Source organism: Schistocerca piceifrons, chromosome 4 (assembly GCF_021461385.2).
Source record: "Schistocerca piceifrons isolate TAMUIC-IGC-003096 chromosome 4, iqSchPice1.1, whole genome shotgun sequence".
NCBI classification, from domain to species: domain Eukaryota; kingdom Metazoa; phylum Arthropoda; class Insecta; order Orthoptera; family Acrididae; genus Schistocerca; species Schistocerca piceifrons.
Window position 1 is genome coordinate 96,531,157 of NC_060141.1, and position 18,809 is coordinate 96,549,965.

An 18,809-nucleotide genomic window follows, 5' to 3' on the forward strand; every position below is an offset into this window, starting at 1 on the left:
TGGATGATATTCTCTGCTTGCTAGACGAACCAGAAACTAAGGTAGGACATCTAAATACAGAGATAAATACACTACACAAAAACATAAAGTGCACAATAGAGGAAAAAAGTTGAAAAATAAACTTACTACAGTCCGCTGCAAAGAAAAATAACCATCATGTATTTAGAATTTGCGGGAAAATCACTACAACAGAAACAATACTACACTAATCATCTAACCATTCATAGCCCCAAAAAAGAACAGCTCTCGGATATGTGCCTTACAAAATTAGTAACACTTTACGAAAACAAATAGACTATGGAATTAGAAGTATTAATTCAAAAGATAAAATAATCGATACAAAATGTATCTAGTTACAAAACTGAATAAGAAAATTCAGAAAGACATTGAAGAAAAATAAAAAAAAAAACATATAGATCAAAGGCTCTTCAACACTAACCACAAACACGCAAACAAACAACACCACCACTACACAACAAGGGCACACCTAAACTCAACAGGAAAGCTGGTGCAAAACCACATGGGGAAATATCTTTGCACACAGAACCGATAACGTCCTTAAGGAAAAAGGTATAAATCTATTTAACCAAAACAATAACTCGGTTCAGAATGTTTAAACAAAGAGGATGATATTGACATATATCAACTTCCATGCGACCGTTATGATGATCTGAGCTTAGGACAGAGCAGCAGAACGTTTGAAATTATGTGTAAGGAAAATCAAAGGGCATGGATATATGGCGCCAGCCACTGGACACTGGACAAATAAGAAAACAACCACCCCAACACAACAGAAACAGAGATGGATGGATGTTCAGTAACAAGAAACTTTTCTAATCCTACAAGAAAACTTCTGAATCCAAAAGGAAATCACAGAAAGGAAGCACATAATAAATTACCGAAGAAACATTAGCAACCGAATATTATTAAAGCTAATAGAACATAAGGTAGATAAACAACAACTTCTCGAGACACCACAAAACGGTATAACACAAATTACGCAATGTACCCACTCTAGATCACCCATCACTGTACCGCAGTGAAGTAATAATTTACACACACAGAAGGTAGGAGATTTAGTTCCCCTTACATGCGCATACACACACACACACACACACACACACACACACACACACACACACACAAACAAACAAACAAACACAAAGCAGTCGCATGATACAAACACACACAGGGCAATGGCAGACGCTCCCACTACCACCGAAACAAAACAAAATACCTTCGCATCCAGCAACACCAAAACAAAGTACGCAATGTGGCGAGATGGTAAAGGATGTACTCAAAATAAACACGGAACTATATTTTGTGTCAGTGGAAGCACTTTGTGGAAAAATCTAAGATGTAGTAATGAAGTAAGAACCAAAGAAATGGAGAGTAATTACAGTAATTTCATACTGTTTATAGTAGTAAGCTAACGCATGAGAACTGTTCATGATCCTAGCAAACAGAATTGAAGGAAAGCCATACTGATACAGTGATCACTGCAGATGCTTTGAAATAGAACAAAACGCGTGTAGTCTTAATAAGACTCTTATTACAGTCGCAAAAGATGGTATTACCCTGTATAGCTCATATTATTACTGTACTTTGAAATATATTCATGACGTGCTATTTTTATGAAATTAAGTTGCAACACTTGTGCATTACTTTAAAAAATTAGATTTTAAAGTATTAACATCCATAAACGAAACTGAGATAGCAGTAGGGAAACACGCATCGAACGATTGGTGAGGAAATAATGATAGAGGATACCGATAAATTCTGGAATTAGTTTGGTCAGGACGACTCTATTATTATTCCAAAATTTAGTACTGATATACTAAGTCAGTTCTGTACTCTCTAAGTGACTATGGTGTTTTGTAGCATTGGACCAACAGTAGTGACGAGGTGAGACGACAACAATTGCCCTTCTCCTTGAGATAGTGAGAGACCTCTATGGCTCAGCGTTTGTTTATCGATTTATTCTAGCCCAGTTTACAGATGGCAACAATGGCAGTTATAGATCAAATTTCGGTTTACGTAAACCACTACGATAATCGTATTTTTTATGCACTGAATCTTCCGCCTGCCTGTTTAGCTCACGTTGCCTACATCAGCGTTCCTACAAAGTCTTTTTTTTTCCTTCTTTTTTTTACTTCCTCTTATGTCTGTAGACCGGTTCCTTCCAAACATATTCAATACACCGTTAATTTTATAGTAGTAACAGCAGTAGTAGTTTTACTCATCCGTGGATCACTGCAGCTACAGTTTCAGAACACACAGACATATTTTGACAAGGATGGGGCAGGTAGTCGGCCTTTATATCCACGAGGTGTTTTAGGCCACGCATGGAAAACTTAAATCAATGTAAATTGTTTTCGATGGCATTGAGCCACAGGCTCGCAAAGTATAGTTACATCTTAAAGACATCTGTTAGCGTTGTTTACCTGCTTTGAACTGCCTCAACAAATGTGACTAAACAATGGTCTAACAGCCTTTAGCAGTGTACGCGGTAATGGCATAAAAGCCGAAATCTGGATACGACCAAATGAAATGGACAAATCAATAGGACACAATCAAATGACAGCTTTCTCTTTTAAATCAGGATAGTCGGATAGACATTAAAACCTCTATCCTCCCGAATGCAAGACTAGTCAATTTAAAAGAGCGCAACGTCATTCCAGTTACCCTTTGTGTATTACAATGTCTTGTTTGTACATTCTTGCATGGAAGGAATTTCGTAAAAGGCTAGTGCTGAACTGGTCATTCATTCTTCAACATGAATCACTGCGCAGACTGCATACATGCTGTCGGCTCGCAACAGGATCATGACGATGATGGTTAGTTTCTCACTTCTGTCCTACTGTTTTCCGCTTGCTACCATGAAAAATTTGGGTGATCATCTGTCCATAACGACTGGGTAGTTGAGGTCCTAAGCAAAATAAAATATTTGAATAATCCATTGAGAGTTTCGGAGTCAGATTTTACAGAAAATAAAAACATTTAAACGTTTCAATGCCAAAATGTGTTGAGAAGTGGCAAAGGTGTTTTGTTATCAATTTCTTATGTTATACTTTTTATGAAAGCCCCACTCCGTGTTATTTAAGCAATACTTCAATACACAGAATGTGTTCCTTACTATGTACTTAACGAATTTTTTAATACTTTTTAGTGTTTTTGTTGTTGTGGTCTTCAGTCCAGAGACTGGTTTGATGCAGCTCTCCATGCTACTCTATCCTGTGTGAAGCTTCTTCATCTCCCAGTACCTACTGCAACCTACATCCTTCTGAATCTGTTTAGTGGATTAATCTCTTGGTCTCCCTCTACGATTTTTACCCTCCACACTGTCCTCCAATAGCAAATTGGTGATCCTTGATGCCTCAGAATATGTCCCACCACCCGTTCCCTTCCTCTAGCCGAGCTGTGCCACAAATATCTCTTCTCCCCAATTGTATTCAACACCTCCTCATTAGTTATGTGATCTACTAATGTCTTTACTAATGTCTTTAATCTCCTTAGGCAGTTTATCGTACGGTTTTATTCCTTGACAGAAAATCCTGTTTGATTATTATCTTTTCTCTTTCCTGGTGAATGTAGGCTCGGAATAGATCTTATTCCATGATCGTGAAAATAGCTGTTTGCGGAATAATTATCAAGGTTATTTTTATGTGCATAGCTCATCGGTAGGTGTTCTCCAATGGTATAGTTGAAATCCCCAGATTTTTGTACAGGTATTTACACTGAGGCCGATTAATGGTTATTCGTTAGTATTCTTGTGGCAGTTTCCTGTAATTTGAAAACTGTATTAACACTTTTTGCACTTTTCCCCAGAAAATAATTCCATACTTGGAAACTGATTCTATCTGTGAATTACATGGAACAAATCAGCTGTTACAAACTGATAACAGGAGTCCAAGGGCATAATATGGTGACGACAATATGTTTGCAAATATGTTTGTGTGTTCACAATTGAAAGCCAATGATCATTCTTAGAAAGTTAAGGATTTGTTACGCAATGTATAGCGGTAATATATATTTGTCTACTGGCGTACATGTGTACGGTATTAGCTATATTGTGAACTCGTCATTGCCAATTAAATTAAATTCTACTGCAAACAATCTTTTAGAAGAGTAACTTTGTCTTGACCGCATGTGAGCAGATGCATACGTGTAACGTGTTTCAAAATTGAAATGTAAGTTTTACTGCAGATGACAAGAAAAGCCATTTTATATGTATGATACGAAATCCATAGTGTCCTGTTACAAAGTTCCCTGTAGCGGCAGATGTACGTGAATCTGTGAAATCAACTGTGCGGCGATAGGGCGTTGTGACTGCTGTTGGCGGCCAGCTGCCCTCGCGGACACCGCCACAGCGGCAACCCTTTCCAGAACTGCGTTTTCCTTCCAGACCTGGATCTGCCGTGACGCAAGACGGCGTCGTGCGCCGGCTCTGTGCTCCCCGCGTCACGCCGTGTTCTCCTAAAGACTGTTTTCATGAGAGGCGATTATGTAAATTGAAGCATGAAGGTTCGGATGAGATCACCCGCTGTGCAAGCGAATTCCGCGACGTCGTGTGGTGGCGGTGGGGTATGCTGTGCCGCAACACCTCCCCGTGTTTATCAAACGCCGCTCTGCGCTGTCGTTAGGGGCTCGCCATGGTTGGCATTAGATACCTAGCTGGTATCTCCCCGCCGCTGTCGGACGGTCGGCGCTCGGTTACGGCGAATTACGTCGCATTATTGTGGTTACTGCATTATGGCGGTGAAAGGTGTATAATTTACTGAAAATTCCAGGAATAAGCAAGTTGATCGCTTAATTTTCGTTCAAATTGCTCTCGGCAGTGAAAGTGGCAGTTACCCCATATCGATCTCGCTGCACAGCGAGCGATCGGTTGGTCGAAAACTTGTATCGCTGCAGCCATAGACATACATTATTAGACTGACAAAGATGCATCTTTTACTCAAGCCAGACATTTAGTGAGGTAATATGGCGGCATCAAGAAGTTCTTGTATGGTACTACTACGATTTTACGAAGTCAGATGACGTTGTAACCTTTACGAGGTGGTCTAGTCAAGTTCTGCAGTTGAGCAAATATTTGGCTACTAGTAGAGACTAACACATAAATTGTAGAATCATGTTATGATAAGAAGATCAGGTTACATATACCAACGTTTAAAGCAGATCGTAGTTTTCGTATGAACACTCAAATTAATATAGACAGTTTATGACATCTCCCTTACTTTATGAATGCATATGATTTATTTACCGGTGCGTTAATGTAATCACTCATATATTTGCACCGGGAGTGGACATAAGTAAGGGCGATGCATAACCAAGTATTTTTGTTGTACTTATCTTGTAATTTGCCTGAGTCGGGTAGCTGGCGATTCATTCTAATGAAAACTCCAGGTCATACAATTTGCGGAGGTTTATTTGTTGATGATAACATTTTTCCAAAGTCATTGCAGAATACATCAAACTTCACATGTAGTCTCTTTGACAATCCAACAGCTGACAGAACGACTTACCGACCGAAAAGACTTGACTACAAAGTGAACCCCTAGGCGAACTGACGCTGCATTGCTGCTTTTGCTTACACGTATTCCAAACAATGAGTGTTCATTACTCCAATTATTACACCATCGTGAAATTAATAGATACAATTAAAAGTTACAAATATACAAAGGGTTGACAATCAGATTACTTACAGAATAAAATATTAGTTCATTACAGATGAGTTTTAGGTTAGAAATTGTACAATTTAAGATTAAAAATTAATGTAAAAAATAATGTATTTCAATAATTTAATAAATACAAATCAATTATCGATCGGAAAATATTGCTAACATTTACGTAATATATACACAAGTTGTTCAACCTCTTTAATGGCTCATAGCCTTGAAATATGCATCCAGACGTAATGGAGTTAATTATATGTGCTAACAATGATCAATTAATTATTTTAGTAATGGTATTAATTGTGGTTTAAAAATTTGGGTTGGAAATTACATATCACTTGAAATAACGTGAATTTAAATTTGGTTCTTGCTTTCTGATCGATTTACAATAACGTTTTCCAAACTGAACTTTCGAGATCTAATTGCAGTTAATTAACGAAAGTAATAACGATGCTACATTTATAACTACTTCTAATCAAATGAATTACATATTGATTATCATAGTTCTGAGTAAATGTTGATGGTTCATAGTGATCATTATGTTACATATTTACATATTATCTAATTATTCGTAATTTTTTTTAAATATCATTCATAATATTCTATAGTACAATTACATAACGGGAAAAGGTGCCACAGTGGCATGATTTTTATTCTTTGTGTATCAGAAAGTACCGATACCAGGCTACAAATTCCGGGTATCAAATATTATAGTAATGCTGGGGGGGGGGGGGTATGTTACAAGTTGTTGTCAACGACAAATAGCACCTTCTACTAGCACTTTCATATCTAGCATACTATTCAAAGACAAACCAAAGTTGATGAAAACTGGTTACAAACACATCATTAAGTTACATTTGTTAACACTGGATTCATGAAATAAAATAAAAAATACATAAATTAATTAATCACTGCTGGTAACTCACATAAGGCAAACTGTAATGTAATTATTTTGGATTACGTACTGCACAAAAGCAAAACTACGTAAACTGTTTCTCACTATTCTTTGATTGTGACATACTCCTTTCCTTTCAGCTATACGAGAAAATTATAAAGGTAACGCGTTTACATCAGTTCATCCACATTTCTTATGAGTATCAGTAAATCAACAGCTGTTTACACGTCCTTTGCACTTGCCGCCATATTGCTATACTAAAGTGCTGGCTTCAGTAACGCCAACGATACTGTATACAGTACTGCCAGTTTAGTAATGTATGTCTGTGGCTGCGACCTTCAGATTTGTAGTAACCGCGGAGAGCTGTTCAATCTAGCACCAAATATTTCTAGAGGCTTTATTTATCCAAATGCTTAATACGGGCTGAAGTATAATGCAAACAGGAAAATGGATCGCAGGGCTATTAAATACGTGGTAGTCCATGATAAATATGCTAGTGATTCATTGAAAGTGCCAAAACTGGATCAGAATAGAATTTGTTTAGCTGTTAATAATGCTACAGGAAACGAAGTAAATAAACCCTTCCCAGTTCTAGAAAGGAAAAAAGCGTCGTTCAAAGCATTAATTTTAAGCTTTCTGAAGGTGACGCGGTAGTAACCAGGGTGGACAAAGACGGAACTATTGTGATCGTTGCAAGAGATGTCTATATTGCTAAAACTTTAAAAATTCTTTAAAGATAATGAAATAGAGAAAATTGATAAGGATATAACGTCCGAAGTTCAGAAGAAATTACCTCATCAGTTTAAAATCTACAGTGTTATAATATCACCAAGGAAGGTACAAATGTTGAAAGTAATGAATCTCCTGGCACCCACACTTAAAGCACATCTAAGGTACACAGAGATTGATTTCGAATACGTCCGCTGGTGGATGGTAGGGGCAGTCCTTTCTGTGCAGCAGCTCGTAAATGCCTGTGGTTTCTTAAAACCCATCATAAGATCTACAACCATTTTTCTATTAGAACAGTTCTAACTTGTGGGTAAATTTCGAAGCATACCAATAACTGATGAAATGAAATTTGTTTCAGCTTACACACAAATATATTGAGAAAACGGTGCGGGTTATTCAGCGTAATTTACTGGAATAAAATCAACTTTCAGAGAGAGACATACATGAATTTATCGGACTACATCCGTTAATTCTGAAATTTAGCTCTCAAAATTTAACGGAGACATATATTCCCAAAAATACGGATTAAGTACGAGGGTGCTCAGTAGCTGGGTTGCTCGCTGATACAGCTATCAGTCATCTAGAAAACAGGTTCTTTTCAGATAATTCATAATGGGCAGACAAAATTATAATGTACTGATACGTTGCTGTTAATAAAGAGTAACACAGATGTCATCAATCCTATAGTATCCATTTTTAGTAAATTGGATCAAACAGTTAAATTTACATATGAAATTGAAACAACTAAATCATTAATTTTTTCGATCTCTCAATTCCGAATGTAAATGGCAAGCATATAATTACGTAGTATCTTCCTCAAAAAAACTAGCGCCGATGGTATTGTAGATTTTACATCAAACCACCCGGCTCAACATAAGAACGCATTTTTAAATTTTACCATCAATCTGGTGTTCAAAATTCCTTTGTCAAAAGACGAACTTGATGATGAAATGGCAATAGTAAGACACATTGCAATAGTGAATAACTATCCACGTGACTTTGTAGGTCACATACACACTTAAGCGACAAATACACTGGTGTAGGCATGCGTATGCAAATACAGAGATGTGTAAACAGGCAGAATACGGCACTGCGCCCGGCAACGCCTATATGAGACAACAAGTGTCTCGCTCAGTTGTTAGATCAGTTACTGCTGCTACAATGGCAGGTTATCAAGATTTAAGTGAGTCTGATTGTGGTATCACAGTTGGCGCAAGAGCGGTGGGACACAGCATTCCAAGATTGTGATTTAGTGGGGATTTTCCCGTACGACCATTTCACAGGTGCACCGTGCGTATCAGGAATTCGGTAAAATATCAAATTTTCGACATCGCTGCGGCCAGAAAAAAATCCTGCAAGAACGGGATGAACGACGACAGAAGGGGATCGTTCAGAGTGACAGAAGGGCAACCCTTCCGAAAATTGTTGCAGATTTCAGTAATGGGCCACGCTGACGCGTGCGAACCATTCAACGAAACATCATCGATATGGGCTTTCGGAGCCGAAGGCCCTATCATGTACCCATGATGACTGCGCGATACAAAGCTTTACGCCTCCACCTGGGCTGTTCAGGCTGGTGGAGGCTCTGTAATGGTGTGGGTCGTGTATAGTTGGAGTGATGTGGGACTCCTGATACGTCTAAATACGACTCTGACAGGTGACACGTACGTAAGAATCCTGTCTGATCACTTACATCCATTCGTGTCCACTGTGCACTCCGACGGACTTGGGCAATTCCAGGGGGACAGTGCAACACCTCAAATCTCCAGAACTGCTATAGAGTGGCTCCAGGAACACTTTTCTGAATTTAAACGCTTCCGCTGGTCGACAAACACCCCAGAAATGAACAGTATTGAGCATATCTGGGACGCCACTGTTCAGAAGAGAATTCTACCGCCTCGTACTCTTAAGGATTTGTGGTCAGCCCTGCAGGATTCATGGTGGCAGAATTCCTGATAGCGTATTCAACAGTTCCCTGGTTCTATTCGTGGCGAAACACTGTCTATGGCTCATTAGTTAGGTAGTTACATTGACCATAAATAAATTGAACTATTCTTATCGAAGAGATGTGGAACGAGTCAGTTTATAGGATACGTATACGTGATTACTATTGACATTAATGAACACATTATCATTTAATTCGTACTCATGCAACTACACTTAAAACATTTTTTTAACTTTCTACCAGTTTTTAAATAGAAATTTTTTCACAGCTGAATAGGAGTTGTCCAGCAGGAATGTATTTAAAATTGGCTTTGCTACCTGTCAAATGTTTACAAGTAGGTCCTCTGCTCGGAACTCCAGAGTTCAGGAAGAAAGCTTGATATTCGTGAGTTGCCACAGACTTTGAATCCAGCACACCTAATAACGACATTGTGCATAGGCAGAAGCAAACCTCGTACTCCACCTCAATCCTGACGAGAGTATTGCGTTTCAAGGAGAAGAGTGTAAAATTTTGGTTATAGAATTTGTGTGTTTTATGGCTGTAATACTTTTGTAAAAATATTAATTTACGTATTGGCCACAACAGTTTTATATGACAAAGAAAATATTTTTGGGATTGTAGTTAACTAAGTAGTTTACATGTGAGCCTTTTTCCGTGGAAAGTAGGTAATCCACATATCTTCTCTTTTGTCTACAGGTTCAATGAAACTGTCATGTTAGTTTTATAATATTTGATCCTTACCAAAGAGGTAATGAAAACATACTGGGCAGTATGAAAAGAAAGTGGCCATGGAAATGTTATACAGTATCGTGGCGGTTGAGTTTGAGGATTTCATAATCTTATTGACCAGAGTAAATGTTATTGCAATTTGTCATTGTTGTACCAGTCATCTATGTTGGTGTGTTGATAATACAATACAAACCGCACATGCAGAAACACTCATTTGTCATTGTCATTTATCTTCTTCAAACTATTCAGACTCTGAAATGTTCATGTAATTATTGGTACTGTTGAGACCTATCATGTAATGCACTAAACCTGTTTCCGTATCTATATGATGCAGTTCAGATAACATTTAATTTCTTAATTCCTTGTAATAGAATATTCTGTGGTAAAAAGAAATAAAACATTTATTCCAAACGTACAGTTAATCATTTTTCTAAATTTTTAGTTTTTAGTAATACTATATACAGTTAACTTTGGATTATTGTATGCAATACGATTTAGTGTGATATAGAAGTACAAAAAATGGAGTTGTTTTACCTTTGGAGATATCTGTAGAATAGTGTATTTTTGTATCTAATTTTTTCATATTTAACTAAATAAAAACTGTGAAGAAAACGTCGCTAACGCACGCTTGTGCAGTGGCACTCGACTTGGAGGTAAGCCGATTCTTATCCTGTTGGTGAGTGAAATTGTCACTACCATTTGGCCCCCAAGAGGGGAGAAGAGGTCATGTCGTAAAATTCGTGATTACCTGTCTTTGCGCCAATGTCTTGGATTAAATTCCGAACCTGTCCGTAGTGTGTCTTCAAGTGAGGGCATCTGACACTGTTGGTCGTGAGTCTTCCGTAGGTTGCGGACTTTAAGTTTGGCAGCCTACTTGGTGCTATTCGCGAGGAGTGTGCCGGCACCGGGTTTCACCCTCTTCCTTCTCTTATCGTCTCCATCACGAAAATGACACTACACAACACACACACACGCGCGCGCGCTTGCGCGCGCGCGAACACACACATTACGGTCATTTACACTTAACAGGTATACTTACGTACACAGCTCTCACACTTTAGGCAGGAAAAGGTGCCCGCGGGCTCGATAAATAGGGAAAACCTGTCCCATCAGGCGGCTGAATCAGCCCTTTGGGGTCTCCCAGCCCTTCATGCCTTAAGAATTTACTTTTATTCTTTAGGTTCTGCCAACCTTTTTAGAGATTGTCTCATCGTTTAGACAGTGCATGGAACCTGTTCACGTCTCTGACATGCTTTCATATAAAATTTCGTCTTAAAGTTTCACAGCTTTCATTAACATACCCCATCATCCAAAATGTTCCGAGACTCGATGAATAAAAAATAGAGATAAGTCTTTCTCACCTGAATGCAAGAAAAGACCTGTGAAATTGTCAAAAAATATTATTCAACTGCTGCGTCACATTGGCTGGAATGTTGGATAAGTAATCAAAGTGTTAACCCTTTGTGTGAATTTCTGCAATTTATCATTTTACGATTGTTTCATATTGATCACAATAAGTCTCGTCACCCTTGACGATTTTTTACACAAAATAATTGTAAGCGTTTTGCATTTCAGTCGATTCCCGGCACGCGCCCCCGCTCGTTTTTTTTTTGTTTGTGTTTTTTTTTTGTTTTTGTTTTTTTGTTCCGGAGACAAGATGTGTGCAACAGACATTGAACGAAGCTTTCTCTTCTTCAAAAAAGTACGGAGAATGCCTTAAACACTTTATTTAGACGTGCTATGTTGCTCCGTTTCCATTCGCCACTCAACGAAGTAGAGACACTAGCGCAGCTAGTCCACTAGTAGACTACAGAATGCCTGCTCTCAACTGACTGGTAGAATACAAGCTGTTGTTTCTGGTTGTCAGTTCAAACTGCCACTGTAGTTACTGCGCTGGTGTCGCTAGTACGCCGAGGAGAAAAGCAGTCTTGGAAGTTTTTGAGAGACAGTCTATCCTGAAGACCTTGAAAGATGTTGATACAGACTGGAAGGACGGAGGCCTGATAAAGGAACTGCACACACGAAAAAAAAATGGTTTTAAGGATTCGCCAGAAGGAAACGTGTTAGAACGGCACTGGAAGAGGGGTTATACAAGGAAGATGTTTGTCACAAACTCTCTTGGTATTTTACGCCGATAAACTGACAAAGCATCAGAAGAAGCAAGAGGCGTAATAGTTGAAGCAGACAATATGAAGACAAGTATGCCTATGAATCATCGGTGTTGGCTGAATCAGGGGATGAACTACGACTTGTGTTGGAGAGTGTCACAAAAGTGGGAAACTAGTACGGAATGATGACTATAAATGTAGCTGAGAATTAGAATGATGAGAATTTTATCGAAACGTCATTGAAAGGAGAGGATCTGGAAGAATAAAAACATTTTAGGCAAGCAGGACGTTGTGCATAGGAAATAAGAAGCAAAGTATCGATGAGTAAAAGAGATCTTAGAGAGATGAGACTTCTTCTCCAAGAGCTCTGTCTGGGTGTAGTATTAAGTATAAATTAATCGAGGGTAGTAAAAAAGAAAGATAAAATACAGTAGTCTTGGAACACGTTTGTGGAGAATAGCGCTAAACGTGTAATGGGCTCACAGAATAGTCACTGATGAAGTACTGCTAGGAATGAGAGAAAAAAGAACACTAGACGAAATTTTAAGAACGAAGAAAACATCTTGTCTGGAACATACATTTAAAAGAAACTAGCCACATCTAAGAATAGCGGAGTAAAAGATCGCAGGGAAGAGAGGAAGAGAAAGACGATGACATTACACATGGATAAATTAGCAGCACATTAAGGAAGAGGGACAGGACAGGGAAAAGTGCAGAGTATCCAGTGTTTGGTGTGTAGATTAAGGAAGAGGCACAGGAGAGCGAAAAGTGGATAGTGTTCAGTGTTCCGGTGTTTGTCATACGATAGACACACCAAAGAATGAGATCAATAAGGGGGCGGGGGGGGGGGGGGGGGGAAGAACACGTTTGTAATACAGTTTTCTCCCACTAGCAATGATTTGAACTATTCTGATGAAAACTGTCAGCGCAAAGAGGGGGTTCAAGGTCGAAAGACAGTCACGTGCTAGGGCGCCACGATAATTTGCTTTGGCTGTACTGTAAGCCTGCCTTCTTTTGGGTCGAGAACTTAAAACTCACATTTCAAGAAAAATAACATGCGGCTTTATTAAGACGCTATAAGTATCTGTATTATGCTCGGATAAAGATTCCAACAATATAAAATGATTCTTTCTCTCACTATCATTCCTGCGTATTACGTGTATACACTGAGCTGGCAAAAGTGATTGGATAGTAGTAAGCACATGTATAACCCGTTGCCAGCGGTGTGGAAGTCGAAGGATACTCTAAGCAGTGCCAGCTGTGTTGACAGTTCGAGCGGCGCGGTCTATTGCCCGATGCGTTTGTAGCAGTTCTGAAGCGAATGCCGTGAAGTGTTTCCTTCAGTTTAGAAATCGAGTTGAACTCACGAGGGCTTAAGCCAGGGGAGTGCAGTTGGTGGTATAGCACTTAGCAGCCCCATCAGTCAAACAAATCAGTAACAGCTTGCACTGTACGTGCTTGAGCACTCTCCTGCAAAATGATGGTCAGGTCCTGCAAAAAATGTCATCTCTTCTGTCTCTGCTGTTCATTTTTGGAACACAACCTACGACCAGCTTAGAAAGAGAAGTGATAACACTTTCTGCAGGACCTGACCATCATTTTTCAGGACAATGCTCAAGCACATATAGTGCAAGCTGTTACTTATTTGTTGACTGATGGGGCTGCTAAGTGCTATGCCACCTACTGCACTCTCCTGACTTAAGCCCTCGTAAGTTCAACTCGATTTCTAAATTGAGGGAAACTCTTCACGGCATTCGCTTCAGAACTACTACAAATGCGTCGGGCAATAGACCGCGCCGCTAGAACTGTCAACATAATTGGCAGTGCTAAGAGTATCCTATGACTTCCATATCGTTGGCAGGCGGTTATACACCATGTTGGTGACTACTTTGAAGATCAGTAAAACTTTAAAACACGTATCTGTTTTGTACGAGCTGTAACTAAATAGTTTCCACTATTTAAGTTCCAACCCTCGTACAAAGTAAATTTTTTTGACGGAATAAAAAAAATTACTAACCGAAATAGAGGAAAATTGGGGCACATGAGCAATAGGGATAATTTACAACATGGTCTGGAGTTAGAAGCGGTGAGTAAGATAACTGTGTCTGGTCATTCAGTGCAAAGCTTGGGCGGAGGTTCAAATGGCTCTGAGCACTATGAGACTTAACATCTATGGTCATCAGTCCCCTAGAACTTAGAACTACTTAAACCTAACTAACCTAAGGACATCATACAACACCCAGTCATCACGAGACAGAGAAAATCCCTGACCCCGCCGGGAATCGAACCCGGGAACCCGGGTGTGGGAAGCGAGAACGCTACCGCACGACCACGAGCTGCGGACTTGGGCAGAGGGACATACGTTTACTAATGTAGATTGTACCAGGATAGCTCATCCCCTTCCTTTACGAATGTGATGTAATACATCACGTTGCACCTTATAACTATGGCCTTCTTTAAACAAGCGATCTTCATAAGTTCAGTGTCCCTTTTTCTAATTTTATAACTTCTTTGATGTTCCTTCAAGCTGGTGCTTATTGCCCTGCCAGACTGACTTATGTAGAATTTACCACAATTACAAGCATTTTTATAATTCCACTCTTTTTCCAAAGCTGTAGTGCTGACTTTACCTTTGGGCAACTAGTTTCTAACAGTGTTATGCACGTAAGACGATGTTTTTAAGTACTTGGATTTAAGCTTTCTGGCTGCATTCAATGAGACGTTTCCTAAATGTGAAATTGTGCACCATTTATTACGTTCTTGATGTTGTGGGTCGAGTACAGGGTAAAGAAGACAGTACGTCTATTGTTTCTGCTTTTTCGTGCATTATGCAGTCCACCAAGGTACAAGGGTAGACATTGTTTGATGCCGTTTGTTTGACTGCACTCAATACTATTTGGAAGCTATCGTATCATTGAGCGAAAGGCACTATGTTTATGGATCCCTGGGTGTTGAGAAATGGCAGGTATTACAATATCTTCAGAAGTAGGTTTCCTACAAATCTTGAAAGATATCTGTTATCGGATCTAAATAATTTCTGCAGGTACTCTCAAACACCTTTGTGAATTTTATACTGTCATGTTTAGAATTTAGCTGCTTGAAGAACTTTTGAAGTTGTCTGCTAATACCTGTCCATAAGCACAACACATCATCAACATACCCAAACCAATATCCAACTTCGGATATTTTCTAAAAAATGTTTTTCAATGTTTTCCATGAAGATTTCAGTAGGGACTAGACTGGAAGAGGACCTCAAAGCTAGACCATTCAACTGTTTGAATATCCTGCCACTGAAACAGAAAAAATTTTGTGTTAAGCAAGTTTGTGTAACTAACCTTATGTAATCTATGACAATTGGACTAACTCCTGATACATGAAGTAAGTCTGAGAATTTTTAGGCACTCTTGAACAGATATATTAGTGAATAAGTTGCTAACATCAAAAGAAACTACTAGCTAAGGGGTAGTTGCTTGTCTTTTGTCCTTTTCACTAAGTCAACTGAGTTAAGAATACCATGACTAGGTTTCAACTTGGTTCTGATCTTGATTACGTCATCTACAGCACTCCAGTCAGACAAAGGAAACACTGTTGTCTTAATGTCTTAATGAACAAATGCGACTATGTTAACAAAGTGGAAGATTTCCTAAACTCCACTAGGTTCCAACAGATGCAAAATGACTCAACACAGTCTTATGGTGATATAACTAAATGTGTTATCAGAAAAGTTCAAAATTAGACTCTGAGCCCACTTTGTCACCAACATGAATATTATAGTGCTCAGACACTTCGGCCCCCCTTAATTCCATAAAGATTGTATAGCAATCTGCCCTGTGGCGTCTTCATTCTCAGTTGCATGTTACAAATTAGTCAGAGAAAATAACCCACTCTCTTCCAAGGATGGATAATGGTTTAGGTATGTTGCTGATGCGTTGTGTCAATGGACAGGTACTAGCAGACTACTTCAAAAAGTCTTACAGCAACTAAATTCTGAACAAAACAGTACTGAAATTAACAATTTAGTTTGAAGCAACTACATAAATTATGTAGGTCTGACCATTGACATTAGTGACCACATTAATACTTCCAAGGTTTATAGGAAATCTACCACTGCAGATATAGCAGTATCTGCCAATTCTCAACATCCAGAGACCCATAAATTGCTACCTTTTATTCAATGATACATCGCCCAATATCCATCCCCATGAGTGAAGACAACTTCCAAATGAAATTAAATGCAGTCAGACAAACAGCACCAGACAATGGCTACCCTTCTACATTGGTGGCCTCCATAATGTACAATACGCAGAAACAACAGGTGTAATCACTTCTTTGTACTGCTCTCGACACACAGCCTCAAGAACGTAATAAATGGTGCATCCAGTTCCACATTTAGCAGAAATCTCACTGAATGTAACCAGGAAGCTTAAATCCAGGAACTTAAAAAATGTGGTTCAAATGGCTCTGAGCACTATGGGACTTAACTACTGAGGTCATCAGTCCCCTAGAACTTAGAACTACTTAAACCTAACTAACCTAAGGACATTACACATATCCATGCCCGAGGCAGGATTCGAACCTGCGACCGTTGCGGTCACGCGGTTCCAAACTGAAGTCCTTAGAATCGCACGGCCACACCGGCCGGCCCAGGAACTTAAAAACATTTTATGTGCGCAGCACTGTTGTACACCTATTGCTAATGGTATAGGCATCACTCCAGCTTTGGACAATTGTGGAATATATCAGATTACTTATAATTGTGGCAAATTCTATATGGGTCAATCTGGCAGGGCAATGTGCACCCGTTTGAAGGAACACCAAAGAAGTTGGGAACTTAGGAAAGGAAACTTTACCTTTTCCGACAACCTGTTACGGAAGGCCGTAGTTATAAGGTGTAACATGAAGTATTACGTCACATCCATAAAGGAAGGAAATGAGCTATCCTGACATAATGGAAATTAATAAATATATGTCCCTCTGCCCAAGCTTTGTACTGAACGACCAGACACAGTTATCTTACTCGCCACTTTTAACTCCAGGTCATGTTGTAAATCAATCTTCTTGCTCACGTGCCCCATTTTTGCTTTATTTCAGTTAGTAACATTTTTCTTATCGTGTTAAAAAAATTTCTTTATATAATCACAGCTGCTCCACTTACCTGATTAATCTCACTACTACTACGTCTTATCTGCTGTAATTTAGTACCTATTAGAGGCAATACTATCTTATTTTCAGCCACACCCCCAGAACGTGCCATCAGTGTGTTTTGTTCAGTTTATTTTCTTCTATGAACAATTGTTGAAATTTGTATACAATTCGTTAGATAACGGGTCACATATTTTATTTTAGTTAAATAATCTTACGTCGCATTTACAGTGAATTAAATCCTCTAGTTTTTGCTAAGTTTAAGGTTAACATTTTCCATCTCTCGAAACGAAAATACTCTGTGGATGCAATATTTAAAAATCTTTAATCTCGAAAAATTTCAGTGCACCACAAATTTATCTTTGTACCTGAAGATGGCGTAGCAGTCAAAGACAGGTTTGTGAAACAAATAATAAATATTGTGGAATATTGCACCAGTGTTGTGCGCGTTTTCATTGGTAACGGAAAAATATTTTTTGAATAAACCTAGTAAGCATTACTGAACGAAGTTGCACGAAAAATTGTAGCGTGCACAGACAAAATGTAGCGTCAGAAACGAACAGTTATTGATTTAAAAATAAAGTACATTACGAAATGCATCAACTAGATAATCTTCATGAGTATAGCTTTAGCTTGCTTTGGTTGCCTTTTTGGGCTAAAAAGGTAACGAAGGTTTTAAATTGATAAATCAAAACTGAAAACAACATTAATAGGGGTTTAAATACTCCTTTGAAGTTTGTTACTTCCAGTGTAAGTGAGAAGAGACACACGGATACTATATTTTTTTCTGTACCGCTTTTCGATACAGTTCTCGAATATAGCGTCACAAACAGACATTTCGTACGACAAATTAATCATCCAAAAGTTATTTTCCTCAGTACCAGCAGCGCTTTTGTACTAACTTGCGAGCGTCGCGCAGTCTGACAGAACACACTCAATATCTATGGGATAGAGGGGTCACCAGAGCTGTTGCGCAGTGTTGTGTATAGTATTCTGTTGTCTGCATTAAAATACAGGGACACAACATTATATCCGAATTACGACACACATGTTCTCAGATATAAATGATAGCCTCTTAACATTTGACACTTGAGTTGCGCACATTAAAATTAGTCGGAATAAATTATTCGCTCTGTAGCACAGTGCGCGCTAATATGAGACTTCCTGACGGTCTGAAACTGTGTGGCGGGCCGAGACTAGAAGTCGGAACCTTTGCTTTTCGCGAACAAATTCTTTACCAACTGAGCCTACCTATGCTCGACTAACGACACGTCCTCACAGCTTTATTTCCGGCAGTACGTCCTCTTCTAGCTCGCAAACTTTGGAAAGTAGGAGATGAAGTATTGGCGGAAATAAAACTGCGTGGACAGGAAGTGAATCTTGCATGGGTAGCTCAGTTGGTAAAGCACTTGTTCGCAAATGCAAAAGTCCCGAGTCAGAGTCTCGGTCCGCTATACAGTATTAATCTCCAGGAAGTTTCTAAATTTAGTCATTTTGTTTGAACGAGATCTGCTCTGCCACAAGAAACGAATAGTGTCTTGGATGGTTACTCGTTCGGAAAAATAAAAGAGTCATGAAACAGTTCA